Source organism: Triturus cristatus, chromosome 1_2 (genome assembly GCF_964204655.1).
Source record: "Triturus cristatus chromosome 1_2, aTriCri1.1, whole genome shotgun sequence".
Lineage (NCBI taxonomy): Eukaryota > Metazoa > Chordata > Amphibia > Caudata > Salamandridae > Triturus > Triturus cristatus.
Window position 1 is genome coordinate 308903963 of NC_140580.1, and position 16441 is coordinate 308920403.

Here is a 16441-nt window from a genome sequence, read left to right on the forward strand (position 1 = left end):
GTAGGCAGCCTCATCCCTGACCAACACGCTAAAAATATATTTTTATTGATAATTAGAGGCTCAAGTTATTGCAGAGTAAAATATAAATCAATTTAAAATAGGGTGTGCTTAACACACTACAGTAACTATCTCATTTGCCAAACACACAGTTGCAGCACCTCTAGATAACCACGTCTTTTAAGGCTATGTCAAGCATTACGGACAACTGAGACAAAAAAGTACACAACAGCACAGGCAACTGATATTTATTCAGTGATACAAGACACCAGATCTTTCAATATACAGAGAGGTTCCATTACACAACAACTCAGGCAACTCAAATGTATTTCCAGAAGAGCATTAAACCAACGGCTCCATCCATCTACGCTTATACAATACCACAACCCATGTAGTTCAGATTCCAATTCAATAAAGATTTATTGGAAAAATGGCAAGCTATCCTAAACAAATGTTCACTGGACATTATTCTTCTTTTATTAGAAGAACTTTCTCGCGCAATAATGGAACTAGAAAAAGAGATAGAAATCATAAAATCAGACTAGACTTCAAGATTTGAACCAGACGTTTGGAAAAAACCCTTAATGACCTGAACGAAAAATTGGATACTTACAGCAAACAAATCCAAGAACGGAAATACAGAAATTTGAAACACGACACAATTGAATATAAACTCAATGATGTATACATCTGGGCTGAGGTATACGCCCACAGAAGAACTACTCAGAAACCAACAATATCATCACAGAAAAGCATAATATCTGAACATGAAATAGAAACAAAAAGAACACCATTAAATACTGAAATGGGGTATAGGCAACATCCAGAAGAAGCAGCAGGTTTGAGCACTCAGTCTATGAATTTTTTAGCGAGTGGCCAAATCACAGGATGTCCACTAGATAAAAGTTGGTCTAAAAAACATGCAGAGTAAAAAGAAAGAGAAGAAATCAGCAAAAACCTCCGGAGCAAGACCAAAACTTAATCATCAACATATCATCTACAATTTTTTCAACATAGCAAATAAAAGTATTGAACAAAGGTACATCGTTTGTACCAGCGTACAACAAAAACACATTAGAATTGGCGGTATCGATTTTCACATTTATGAGAAACATAAGGTTACAGCATTTCATCAAGAATATACTACCAGCCACACAAGAAAAACAACAGCCACTACTACCAGCCATACAAGAAAAAGAAGATCCACCATACAAGGAACCTTGGAGTATATACTCTGCACCAGTTTCTCATTAGGTGTTGGATACCTTTGAAATTCTCATTAAACAATATTTAGCTACAGTAAATCTTCAATCAACATGCAGATCTAATCTGAACAAAAATGAATACAAAATTCTGAAAGATTTGTCTCAGAATCAACGGATAATTTTCCAACCTGCTGATAAACATGGAGCTTTAGCAGTCATGGACAAGAGTTTCTACTTGAAGAAAGTACAAGAACACGTCATGAACTCTTCGACATATTTACGACTAGAGAATAATCCAACATTCAAAATAAAAAAGATTTTTGATTATGGTTTTGGAAAAAGCAACAGAAATGGAATGGATTTCACCAAACACATGTAGCTTTCTCACAGTACAACATCCTAGACGTCCTCAATTGTACATGCTTCCAAAAGTACCCCAAAATCCCCAAGATTCACCATTCATATAAATTGTTTCAGGGTGTGATTTCCTGTTCGAACCACTGGGTAAAAATGTAGATTACTTTTTGCAACTGTTTCTACAAAATTGGAAATCCTATGTAAAAGACACCACACACTTTTTACAACTCTTGCAAGATCTTGACTGTGAAACACATGATCAATGGTTACTCTGTACAATTGGCGTTACATCACTATATAGATCCATTCCTTTACAAGAAGGCAATGATGCTTGTGAATGGGTGCTATTACAACAGCCAAATATTAAAGCCAACAAAGTCTTTATCTTGAAAATCCTCCAGTTTTGTCTACAGCACAGCTACTTCCTGTGGAGCAATGAGTTCTATTTACAGTTAAGCTGCACTTCAATGGGCTTTGCATGGGCACTGGTGTATGCTAACATCTTCATGCCAAAGTTCGAACAAGATCATATTTTCACTTACCCAGAAAGGAACTCCAACTTGACTTACTATTGTCATTTTATTGACGATATTTTCTTGATATGGAACAACACCCAAAAAAAACTGTAGACTAAAATCACGAAGCTTAAATTGAAAAAACGCCGGAATTCAATTCACCTATGATATTAGAACTAAGAGTACACCTTTTCTGGATGTACAAGTTACAAAAACAAACACAAGGTTGGAAACTACAGTTTACAAGAAAAATGCAGATCGGAACAATCTCCTGTTGTTCCACAGCTTTCATCCACCTAATCTTTTCCAAAATGTACCTTTCTTACAAATGTTAAGGATAAAAAGAATATCTTCTACACAGGATGCAATCACGACAGCACTTGCAGAACAAAAATGCAACTTCAAACAAAGGGGGCATTCTAACAATATATTAGACAATGCAGAAGACAGAACATCTTCAATCGAAAGACTTGTTATTGACTAGATTCAAAGCCCCACAGGACCGTATGGTTTTGGTATCCAAATACTCAACCAAATCGGCTACAATAAAAAAGATTATCAATAAATGTTGGGAACTCCTGCAGCATAAACCAGACTTCAAAAATCTATTTGATGAAAGGCCTTTGTTTGCATATGAAAAAAGTCAGAACATAAAAGAAATGTTAACCAGTCCCAAACTGAAACGCAGTACTTTTGAAACGGGTACAAAGAAATTCTAAAAAGTGCATTCACTGCAATAATAGAAATAATGGGAACTCCATCATACATCCACTGACGGGAAAACCAGTGAAACTCTGGCACTCACAAGCCTGCAACTCAGCATTTGTAATCTATTGCATCAAATTTCCTTGTGTCTTAATGTACACAGGCAAAACTGAACGGAAAATTAAAATAAGAACAACAGAACATAAAAGCATGATACAACATCAAAATGCCAACTCCAACCTAGCGGTACATTGGCTGGAAAACAAATACAACATTGCTCAACTGAGGTTCCTCATTTTAGAAACATTACCAAACACTCCCAGTAAAGACAACTCCAAATTATTATCCCAGAGGGAAATTTGGTGGAATAAAAAGTTAACACAAAAACTCCTTTTAGCTTGAACGATAAAATTGACATGATTTGTTTTTTTATAATTTGTGCATGATACAAAGAGTTGCTCTGAACAGGCCATTATACAACACACAAAGTTGCACTCTGTTCATTGACTCGATGACTTATGTCATGGGACATGAGGATTATATGAAATATTATTCACAGGAATTTTGTTGAATTTGCTTTTATTTGAAAAATACAGAATGGAAAAACCATGATTGTTCCTGATTAATTGAAACAATGTAACATTAAGCATGCCTATAAGACTTATTTTTCCTCTTTGTCACTCTTTGAATCTCATTCGGTCCAGGATCACTAGGGCATTGTTTTTGAGATTTATTATTTCACAGTCCATTACCATCTTGTTCTACATTGAACAGTATTGTTAAAAATATTTTTTTATACCACACACATATAACCTTTTTCAATTGCTCTGAAACACTAGTCTAGCAATCCAGTACATACACTTGGTGTACTTCAAAGGTGGCTACCGCATTTCATCAAGGTGGCATCATTTCACTCGAATAGTCCTGTCTCTATTTCTATTTGTTTTTCAGTACCGCAGTTCCTTTGCCAAAGTTTTCAATCTACCAAACATGCATTGCTTCGAGCATAGATATACAAGGCATTTCTCTGTAGGTAAGAAGTCTCTTTAAAAATCCCCAGCACTTGCAGTTTGTTAAATTTGAGGCACTTATTCGCCACAGTCATTGTCATTCATTACTCTGCAGTGTGAATTAACTCGTGTATTTTTTAACTGCCTCGGGATACAACGGCTTTCCTAAGCGGAAATAACTTAAAGGTACTATCCTTTTAAAATTTGTTTACCTAACACCACTCTTGTCCATCCAGTTTATCCAATAACAGTTATTTCTGTGCATTAATCACCCTGTAGGATACGTTCCTGTAATAAACATTTGTGAAGATTTCTCTCATTAGTCGAAACAGTTTCATGTAAGTGGCTTTCTTGTTATCATCACAGTTCAGCCTTAGTCTACATTCAGCGGTTCCAATTATTAACATGTCGGGACTATCTTTTCAGTTGGTGAACCCTTTCTGATTTTCACATCTTTCTTCACATTTTAACCGTTTAGCATTCTTTTCATTTACTAGGTTTTGGTATAATTCCTAATCTTCATTGCAGTCATTCGAAAATACCTTGACTGGTCGGTAAAGGATTTGCTGTTATGTTTAACAAACTAGTAATTCTATACCTCTCAACGAGCACTTTTCAGCAACTTTACATACTAATTCAGACACACATTTTGCATGCACAAAAGCACCTCCTTCCTGTATATAACTATATAATTAAACAAGTATTTCCACTGAATATGTTTACAGTGGCAACTGAAGAAGGCATCTCCTTCCAGCAATGCATTTGGCATGCACAACTATTTTCTTGAGAGAACACCCATTTTGTCAAATAGGAAAATCTGGAATGCTATTTTCAAAATGACTAACATGAAGTCACTAACATGAATGTATGATTTATTGAATATTGGTTCGTGAAAGATTGTTTCAGAAGGGTAGTTATCAACAACAAAAAACAACACAGTGTAATCAACTTGAACATGTTTCTACTGAATGTACATTGAAGTATACATATATTAATTTTGTTGAATGAACCTTTAAGCTGTGCGGCCAGGCAACAAGTGATTCTGTACACTTGCTATGATAATAATTGTTACATGAAGTAGGCAGCCTCATCCCAGGCCAATGCGCTAAACATACACTTGCTATGATAGTATGTCTGCGCTATCCATGGTTCAGTTGCTTAACCTCAACCCCTATTAGGTGCATATCCTGTTGCATGGCAATATGTAGAACCCTACATCTCAGATACCTATGGATGTTGTGTCGCTTGGTGGCTGATCCCATCCCCCTCACATTCCAGGACATACACATCAACTCTGTGTTCTTGATGGACATAGGGGTATGTGTCTCATCAGTAGACCCTGACTACTCCCCAGCTAGGTCCACTGCTTCTCCCCCTAGTAACAGCTCCCCAGAAACAAAAAAGCACACACTCCCTAACAGCAAAATCCCCCTTCCAAGGAATGCACAGCAACGGCCGGGTGGCCAAAAATATGGTAACTAAGAAGCAGAGTCATATGCAAAGCTCTACTAAACTCCTATGAGGAGTCAAGTGGTAGGGTGGTGGAGAGGGTGAGACAAAGTTTGTGGATTGCTCTGCCCGAGATGTGACAAGCCCACAGTCTGTGAAGCTGCAGCATATTTGGTCTGCAGGGTCAACCCCCACCCATTGCCACAGTGGTAATTTGAGACAGTTCAAGGAACAGGAGGCCTCTCTTGTAACACCTTTATGTGCCATAGTGAACATTCAACAGATCTCAACAGCACAATCTATGAGCCACCCGTCCCCAGTGTCTTACAAGTTCCCTGCTTACCAGAACTGATCCCTCCAACTCGAAATCTGCCAATCGCTTATTGGACTGGGAATCTTTACAGAAGTGAGTCTTGCCATCAAATATGATCTTCAATGTTGCCGAAACATCAGGGAGTATTAGATCCCCTCCTCCCTGAGTGCTTTTTTATGAGACTGTTTTAGCCTTTTAGAGGCTGTGTAATCTGGGAAAAATGACACTTTTCTACTACCAATAGTGTATGGGCCATCTTCCATGCCCTCTTCAGGAGGGCATTTCCGTCTCTGAAATAAAGGAGCTTCACCACTACTGGGCAGGGTGGTCAGGCAGGGGCCAGCAGCCAGCCAGGCATTTCATGCTCTCGTTAAAGGGTTAAGAACTGTCAGATGATTCAGGGCAACCTCCATCTGGAGCAAGTGTTCCAGATAGGCCACCATGTCATTGCCTTCAGTGCCCTCCGGGAAGCCCTCTATACAGACACTGTTCCCCTAGTGCAGCCCATGGCATCTTCAGCCCTATATTCCAGGGTGCGCACTCTGTCCGCTAATGCCACCATTTACCGTGCTAAGTCTATGGGCTTTGGCTGCATTTCCTTGAGCTCCACCTACTTCTCCTTCACCCTGTCTGTAGGTTTATGATGTTCTGTTCTCAGGAGGCCCAACCCCACAGACACAAGTCCAATGTCCTGCTGGAGAGTAGTCTTCATGTCAGCAATTGTGCAAAGAATCCTGCTAAATTTCAGTTGAAGTGGAGAGGCCGAACCCTCCGAGTCCTCCGTTTCTCCCTGTGTGGTCAGGTGAGGATCTGATGTCCCCGCCTTGGCGCCTGTCTGTTTGACCCTGTTTTTCCCCATATCCTTCTGGCGGGACACAACCAGTGGTCAGGGCCTCCAGTTGCAAGGACAAATGGGATCAATCAGGAGAGAAAGCCTGGTACCATTTATTAAGAGCATTACACGTGCTGTTACATCAGGGCCAGGCACTCTGTTGCAGGCCAGGTGGCTCCGCTAGGTTCCAGCATGCCTGCTGTCCACTGTCCTTCTCCTGATGATCAAGAAGAAGGAGCACAACTGCTCTTTGTTGGGCAGCCTGTGAACTCTAGTCCCTCAGGTTTTCCTCGAGGTCGCAGATCTCCTGAGTAGAGGTGTTCTCAGTGTTTGCGCCCACTGGGCTCCCGCCAGACCAGCCCAGGGCACTCCTAATTCAGGTCACAGAACTCCTGTCACTCACTCCCAGAACTTCGGAAAAGATGAGATGTTAGACCCCATTCATGGGCAGTCCCCAGCCCTCATTGCCAAGAGCTGACTCACATTTTTCCTTCTTGGGTCTCAGGGAGCATGTGTGAGAACAGAGCAAACAGGTAATTTAGTCAGTACAGGGGAACCTCCAATGTCTTCCCCTTATGGTGGCGTGAAAACTGCACCTCTGCAGCCTGGAAGCAAACCACAGGGAGTGGGTTGCTCACAGTATGTTCTTCCTCCCCATATGGCCCAGCTATCTGGTGCCGCACCTCCACATCCAAGAGCACCCTAGAGCTGGGCGCGGCAGTACCATGCACCAATAGCAGCAGGTCTCGAGCACAGTTTCTCAGGCAAGTAGGTTTCACCTCCTCTGTGCAACCCAGGCAAGCGGCAGATTCGACAGCCATAGGCAGGCTGGACCAGTGTCCACAGAGGAAGTTCCAGACCTCCCTATGCCACCAGGAGGCCTGGAACTGCAAGCAGTTGACGTAAGGAAACAAGGCAATCCAGTCACCAGAGCCTACAGGGGTCCGTAGTCGCAAGCACTCGAGCAGCTCCAAGCACTGCAGCCTCATTCACCAGAAGCCCGTCAGGGCCTGTCTGCCCCCCTGTATGCAGTGCAGCTCAATCCGATGTCTAGACCAGTCCCGCGCTGCTGCACTGTGCTTCTCACTCCCTTGGGTGAGTTCAGAGTAACCCTGGGTGTAAAACTCTGCTCCGCTTGTGGAGTTTGTGGAATTTTGGCACTCCGCGTTCCGCATAGAATGCGGAGGTGCCAGAAAACTCCGTACTCAGCAACGGAGCAGAGTGTTTGTGTATTTGCGTGCCCAAAATGCGTTTTCGCACGGAACTGGCTTACAGGGTGCCTGCAATCGTCGGCGAGATATCCCAACCGTTCGCGAGTGCCACGAGACTTGCTAGGTGGCCGCATGGTCCAGCAAGAGTTTGCATTCGTGAACACGTCATTCGGGTGCACCATTGGACTTCCAGCGCAAGTTTTGTGAAGATCACGATCCCGAACACGCAGAGTTTACAATCTGGAGAAGGTTCTCTCTCAAACAGCATCAAAACCTTCTCGAAATGATGATTTGGTTTAAAAAAAACTTCTCAGATTGATATTGGCTGTACTTTTTTTGTGCAAGGAGTCCTTTTTCTTTTTTTACCTTTTTTTGTAAGAGGAATGAAGTGCCCTAGACTCTCCAACTTCCTGTTCTTGTCCAGCAGGCTACCCAGTGCTTTGTCTATCTCCTGTTCACTTTTAATTTGGATTTGGAGCTGTAAGGATCCCTCTTTGTGTCTGTTGCATCATATATTATTGGATTTGAGGACGTTTGAATTTGAGATTTCACAAATAAGTTTGAAAATTGGTGTTGTTTGTTTGATTGGGGCATTGCACCTCAATTATAAAAGAAACCTGTTGCACAGTTCACTACATTTTCTCCAACTCTGAAATCCTTTTGCAATATTGACCTAAATCACTAGTCGGCCAGTAGTCTGCCAATAGGCCTTTTAGCCAGTAGGCCCAAAGCTACTCATGGGTGCATGAAACAACTGTTTCTGTGGCGTCTGTTGAATTTAAACATCATTTAGGGCATGGATGGCATTGGATTGAAATGCAAAATGTTTTTTTTTTGTATTCCATTTTTTTTCTGTGTGTTAAATAAATGCCTTTGTTGGATTATGTGGTTGTTGGGTAACTTGCAAATGTTTTTTTAGCCCTGTGTATTTTCATTTTTGGCATTATTGCATTAAAGCTGTGGTGTTTAGCATTTGCCTTGTCTGAGCCTCCCATTTAGTAAAGTCTGTGTCTGGAGTAAGACCTCTGACCCTCGGACTAGGTCCACTCTCTCCCCGCAGCTCCGCTGTGCTGTCTCTTGCCTCCAGACCCCGAAATCCTCCTTGGGAGGTTCGAGGCTGCTGCCCACTCCTGTGCCTGCTGCCCACTCCAACTGGGACCAGAGTCCTGCAACCACCGTAACCTTACTCAGCTGTTTTTTTTCAAATTTTTCCCTGTTGTGCCACTGTTATTGTGCCCATCTGTGTCTTGCTCTAATTCCACCACTGTTTTTATTTTCTAATGCCTGCCTGTTCCTTTCACCTTTTGCTGCAGCTGCCCCTGCGGCCCCTCCCCCAGAATTCCCCCCTGTGAATTCCCCCCGGAATTCCCCCGCTCCCGCCTCCTAGCCTCTCCTCCCACCTCCCCTACTTAATGGCGGTCGATGTGCGGTCGCACAGCGGATGCACGCAGCGGGCACACCAAAGGCGCGCCAATGGCAAGCCTGTCTCCGCCTTTCCACAAACCCGACTGCGGCCAGTGCCAGGAAACCTGGACCTCCCACTACCCATCACTACAACACCACCACCCTCCTAACACTCAACCCTGGAAGAGAATGCCAACAGGCCTTGCCGAACACGCCCCACAGCCAGTTCTCCTGACTCCACTGCCGCCAGACCCTCACCTCCACCACAGCCTCCAACACTGCAGACGCCAGCACCGGCGACACCCTAAAATGCATCCTCCTCAACGTACGCTCCTTACACAAACATGCCATGGAAATTTTGAACCTACTCGACTCTCTCTAGCCTGACATCACCTTCTTCACAGAGACCTGGACCAACGTATCCTCCGTCCCCGACATCAGCACCACCATCCTAGATGAATACAAGATCTAGAGGAAAGACTGCCCCAACCACCCAGGAGGGGGACTTGCCATCGCCCACAAGAGTACCCTCTGCCTCACCACCTCCAGCAAAACCTTCCCCTCTGCCAAACACCTGCACTTCCAGATTCAGACCACCCCAAAGCCACACTCTGAGAAACCCTCGTCTACAAACACCCCGACCCCTGAACACCCTTCACCACCACCATCACTGACTTCATCACACCGCACGCCATCACCTCAACAAACTATATATTCATTGGAGACCTGAACTTCCACCTCAACAACCCCAGCCACCCCAACTCCACTACCCTTTGTGACAACCTCGCCAGCATCGGACTTAAACAACTTGTCAACACACCCACCCACAGACCAGGACACACCCTCGACCCCATCTTCGCGGCAGGACACAGCGTCCAATTCAGCCACAAAATGCAGCTGCCATGGACCGACCACCACTGCGTTCACCTCGCCATCAACAAACCCAAGGCACCCAAACCAGCCCCACGCTCACCACGAAGGAACTGGAGCAAGGTTACCAATGAGAAACTTAACTCCACCCTCACCCGGGACAACCACACCTGGGCACCCGACGCAAATGATGCAGCCAGAGAACTCCACACCTGGATCTCCAACTGGGCAGACAAGCTCGCCCCGCTACGCAACCCCGACAGACAACACCCCAGGAAAGACGCCTGGTTCACCACCGCTGTCCAAATAGCCAGACACAAATGCAGATGCCTGGAGAAGATCTGGAGAAACACCAAGACAACCGAAAACCACACCACCTACAAGGGCGCCATGACGGACTACCACAACCAGATCAGAGCCACCAAGAGGAACTTCATCCAACTCCTCCAAATCCAAGGAACTTTTCAGTATCATTGAAGAATTCACCAACCCACGCAGCGAAGCCACAGACATCACCCCATCCCAAGACCTCTGCGACAACCTTAGAACCCATTTCCACCTCAAGATCAAAAACCTCTACGACAACTTCATCGACCATCCACCAAGCGCCACAAATGGCTCCCCTCCCCCAGAAACACCAGCCAGCCCACTATCTCCAACTGGACACCGATCATGGCCGAAGACACATGAAAAGCATCCACTCGGGGGCCCCCACCAACCCCTTCCCCCTCACATCTACCACAGAGCCGCGGCCGCCATTGCATCCGAACTACAATGCACCATCAACACCACCTTCAAAACAGGCACCTTCTCAAACGACTGGAAGCATGCAGAAGTCAGACCCCTGCTCAAGAAGCCCACAGCTGACCCCACCGACCTCAAGAACTATTGGCCCATCTCGCTCCTCTCTTCGCAGCCAAAGTTGCAGAGAAAACAGTCAACAGGAAACTGGCATGATTCATTGAAGAGAACGCCATCCTCGACCCTTCCCAATCCGGATTCCGAAGCAACCACAGCACAGAGACCGCGCTACTTGCCATCACAGACGACATCCGCACCCTCCTGGACCAAGGCCACTCCACAGCACTCATCCTACGCGAACTATCAGTGGCCTTTGTCACCGTCTCCCAGTCGCCAGACTACACGACGCAGGCATACAAGGAACAGCCTTGGACTGGATCTGATCATTCCTCACTGGAAGAAGACAAAGGATCAGAGTGACTCCCACCCTTCAACATCTACATGGCTCCCCTCGCAGCCATCGTCCAACAACAAGGCCTCAACATCATATCCTATGCCGACGACACCCAGCTCATCCTCTCCCTCACCAAAGACCCCACCACTGCCAAACTCAACTTCCTGAAAGGAATGCAAATCGTAGCATTTTGGATGACCACCAGCTGCGTGAAGCTCAGCGCACAGAAGACAGAAGTCCTTGTCCTCGGTACCATCCCTTCTGCATGGGACAGCACCTGGTGGCCGACTGCCCTCGGAAGCCCACCTCCCCCCTCAGACAACGCCAAGAACCTTGGCATCATACTCGACTCATCACTCACCATGAACCCACAGGTGAACGCCGTCACCTCCAGCTGCTTCAACACCCTCCGCAAGACCTTCAAGTGGACCCCCCCGAGTCAAGGAAGACAGTCACCCATGCACTCATCACCACCCAGACTGGACTATGGAAACGCACTCTACAATGGCATCAACAAGTCCCTACTCCACAAACTCCAGACAATACAGAACACCACCGCCAGACTTGTCCTCTGCATCCCCCGACAGGAACTCATCATCCAACACCTACGAAGTCTCCACTGGTTCCCCAGGGACAAAAGAGTCACTTTCAAAATCCTCACTCACGCCTACAAATGCCTACACAACAACTGAACCAAATACCTCAATGACAGAATCAACTTCCACGTACCCAAAAGAAACCTCAGAATTTCAAACCTCGCACTGGCCATAACCCTGCACATCCACAGAGCCAGAGCAGGCTGAAGATCCCTCTCTCACATTGCAGCCAAGACCTGGAACAAGATACCGGCAGACATCAGATGTGCCCCCTCCCTGAACACCTTCAGGAAGACTCTCAAGACCTGGCTCTTCGGCTAAACAGATCTGCGGACCCCCCCCCCTCAGCTCCTTGAGACCCTCACGGGTGAGTAGCGTGCTTACAATTCCCTGATTGATTGATATAGGCCTGCTTGAGTTCATTGTTTTCCAGGCCTCCTGCTTGTTTTTGATGTGAGTGACCATGTGGCTGGTGGCCATTTTGTGGGGTGGTAGTTAGTGTACTTTTGCCATTGACCTGCATGTCTTCTTTCCTTTGTTCCTCTTGGCTTATTGCTTCTTGTTGTGGCTGACTGGCTATGTGGCTGGCAGCCATTTTGTGAAGGCAGCCAGTGTGCTTTTGCCATAGGCCTGCATTTTCTGTCTTCCCTTTCTTGCTATTAAGGCCTGGCCATGTGGCTGGGGGCCATTTTGTTAATGCAGCCAGTGTGCTTTCGCCATAGGCCTGCATTGTCTGTCTTCCCTTTCTTGTTGTTGTGACTTGGCCATGTGGCTGGCCGCCATTTTGTGAAGGGGCAGCCAGTGTGCTTCTGCATTAGGCTAGCATGTCTTTCCATTGTTGGCTCATTGCTTCTATCCATGGTCAACTGCAGCTCCTTGAATGCTGAATCCCATGTGATGCACAATGCCAAACCGGGTCCGTCACATTCGTATTTTTGTTGTTGTTCTTCATCTTTCCTATCCTTCCTGAGTGTACTGTACACTAGTACACCAACCATGAAAGCCCTTGTTGCTGTCAAAGTCTCACAAATGACTACACTGTATTGTTATTTTTTTAAATAACTGAAGTAATACATTTAATAATAATAACACTAACAAGTGTGACCACACATTAAGTTATATATTATATTTGTGTGTTTGTACTAGTAGTAATTGAACCACAACAATGACTGCCACGTTTCACTGATGTTCTTCTTGCTTCTTTGCTTTTAGGTGCACAAAAGAGGAGACAACATCACCCATTGTACTGCCAGACAGAAGTCCTGCTGCGCACAACGTCACATGACGTGTGACCACAGACATCTTTTCATCTTGTGCCACTGTGTGCTGCTGACATCTTCAAGATGTTAGAACTAAGGGCAAACCCAATAGTCACTGGGACCTGGGTAACAAACAGTGGAATAGAAATGGTCCCAGAAAATACATAAAATTGAGAAAGGTAAACAAAATAACTCTTGCAACAAGTAAGGCAGAACCAAAGTGTTATTTAATCACACTTGGAACAGGCACATAAATGCATATGATAAATCACACTATTTACAAAAGTGCAGGGTGCCACGGGGGAGGGGAGGGAGTGAAGAATTAGGTAGGGTAGTAGGGTAAGTGACATATAAAAGTTCATAACAATGGTACAAATCAATTGTTGGGCACCTTACTGTCGTGCCAAATAATCAAGATAAGAGTCATTCATTGACAGAATTGAATGTTTTGCCAAATAACCATATACAGGTGAAAGTGCACAGTGCTCAACGCACTATTGACGGTACTGGCATGGTGAGATGTCGACGTTTCGACCCCTCTTCCAAAGTAGGTTGATTAATTCCTTACGGGTGGGGTCTTCCTCAGAACAAAGAGGATGGTGGAACGGGGAAGGTAGGCACCTATACAGAGAGATTGGGTGGGAATTAAAAACTGATAATGCCAAGCGGAAATTCAACTGCGGGAGTGGATATGGATAAAACTGCCATAATTACCAGTTTAAAGAACGAACATCTTAATCAGTGACAGCTTGGCATCAGGGCAAAAAGGCTCCACAGTCGGGTGGGAGTGACAATCACCTAAAATGAATTAAAAAGTGACAATGAAGTCAACAATTAAGTTGACTGAAAAAGGGGGGGGGGGGTTATGACTCCATATAAATGTAAACTCACTTGTATTACTTAGCACAAAAGGGAGGATTAGATTACTCCGTCAAATCACACCGCAGCGTAGATCGGTATGTTGGGTGAAGAAAATCACCGGGAGAACAGCCTCTATAAACCAAATGGAGAGAGCGCTCTTTAAATGAGAAACCTAGTAGGTAGTCCAGACCTAGAGAAATACAAAGCCAACAGGACCCGGTCCCCCAGCCTATCATCCGTATACTGGGATGGAAAAACGGGAGCGGGAGACTAGACGGGACTGGCAATTCAATATGTGAAAAAATAAACAAACATCGAATAGAAGGGAAAGTCAATAAAGCGAAAATCGCTGTTCCACTATGCATGGAAAGGGCAGAATCATCAGTATACATGCGGACGGACTAATCGTGTAAGACATGAGATCCTATTGACGGGACTGGCAATTAGAAAACATCAAAATGGGAAGAGTCAATACAGAAAACGAACCCTTGGCGTAATACGCATGGAAGCGGCAAAATTAACAGTTAGTATGGGAACGGACTGATCTTAAGAAACAAGATTATACTAATCGGTCGAATTGCCAAATACAGCGGAGTGTAATTCGGCGGTTCCCCTACCTTGAAACTGCGAACGTGGCTGGAACTGCTCAAATCAGACAGCTTACTGAGGACGCGGAGCGGCTCCCTGATATGGAGAACGCTGAGACCGCGTGACGTTACACCGGGTGCAGCCGCTAGATGCTGCCCTTAACGGGAGAATGGAAGAAAGACCATTCGAGTAGTTCATGAGTGTAACGAAACCGAGGCTTGATGAATTAGTATTGGTAAATTAAATGAATGATCCAGAAATAAATGAACAATAAGAATAAGTGTGTCAGTAAAAATACGTGTATTATTAATCAATAGGTGGGTGGAATGCATCACTCAAGGAGCGTCATCTTATCCTGCATCACTCATGGAGCGTCATCGAGGGCCGGTAGGTGGGCATGATCGGCCGGGCTAAAGGTTAGGAGAGGAGAATCTCTAAGTGAACATGTACACACGTAGGAAATCCTAAAAATGAGCGATTGTATTGTGAAGGTGCATAGTTGATTAACAAGCATATGAGCACATTTGATTAACAAGCATATGGGCACATATAGATTGCACTGTTGTACAGACTAAAAGGAGTGCAGTCAAAGCTAATGGTCTGTTCTTGGGTAAACAAACAGTCAAATTAACTTCTTCACATTAGGTACATTAATTGAAGGCGTCTAAACGTTAAGATGACAAATTGAGCCAGAAAACAATGATTCACTTGTAGAAAATACAAAACATAAATAAACATTAAAGAAAGGGATGAAAGAACATTGGTTGTTTGAAAGCAAGCATGTGAGCTTATGTCAATTAACATTTTCTAATGAAGATACAAGAGAACCAAATGATAATTACATTTAGAAAAACCCGTCAGATAGTCATGTGGAAACATGTAAATAGATATTAGCTTGCTGGATAATGGAAATATTGCAAAAGACAGATGATAGTTCCAATGGAAAAGAAACAGTCGAAAAAGTCATGTGCACCATAGGTACATTTATCATAAGTGTCTCATGGTCAACATCATAAAGTGTCTTAGGAATAAAGTTGACAACAGGTTAGATTACGGGCTAAGCAAACAGAACAAAATGAACCTTGTTCACTAGTTATTGAGAATAGCTAATTGAGCATTACTAGGGTCTTGTTCATTCAAACCCGTTAGAATAGTATCAAAGCGTATCATCATTTTTGACTCTCTAATGAGCAGGATAGAGGATATATTACCTCCCCGAGGTCCCAGTTCTGTCTTTTCCAAGACAATCCATTTCATTTCATCAGGGCGGTGTCCCAGTTGGTGATAGTGTTCGACTAGAGGTGCACCTGTCACATTGCATCTTATCCTGCTTTGGTGTTGCAGAATTCTTGCCTTGACTTTCTGCTGTGTCTGGCCAATATATAGTTGGTCACATGGACATAAGATCCCATAGATGACGTTATTGGAATTGCAGTTTGTATGTGATTGCAATGTAATGGTCTGATGTTTATATTCAAAGTTCTTTGATTGCAAAGTTGTGGGGCATGCTTTACACGACCCACACTTGAAATGACCTATGATTGGTGGTAAATTCCAGAGTGACCGAATGGTCGGTTCAACTGGGTCCTCAAGGAAGGAATGCACCACATGGTCCTTGATGCTCATTGCTTTCTTAAAAGAATGCATCGGTAAGTTAGGTTGGTCAATCTCCGTAGATATAATGTTCCAATGTTTATTGATGATCTTTTTCACTGCATTACTGCGAGTGGAGAAAGTAGTGACACATATCATCTTATCATTTTGGCGTGATGTATTGGGATGTTTGGGTGAGAGCAGAGTATCCCGTGGGTTGTACCAGGCCCTCTTCCGGGCCCTCTTTACCAGGCGTTTTGGGTAACCTCTTGAGATTAACCTGGCCGTCAGGTTCTCTGACTCTGTTGTGTAGTCTGTACGTTTTGTGCAGTTCCTGCGGATCCGCAGGAACTGTCCCACTGGGAGATTGTCGCGCAAACCGCGCGGGTGGTGGCTGCTGTACCTCAGTAGGGAATTTCTTTCCGTTGGCTTCCTATATAGGGTAGTAAGAAGTTTCTCATCTTCATAAAAGATTTTCAGA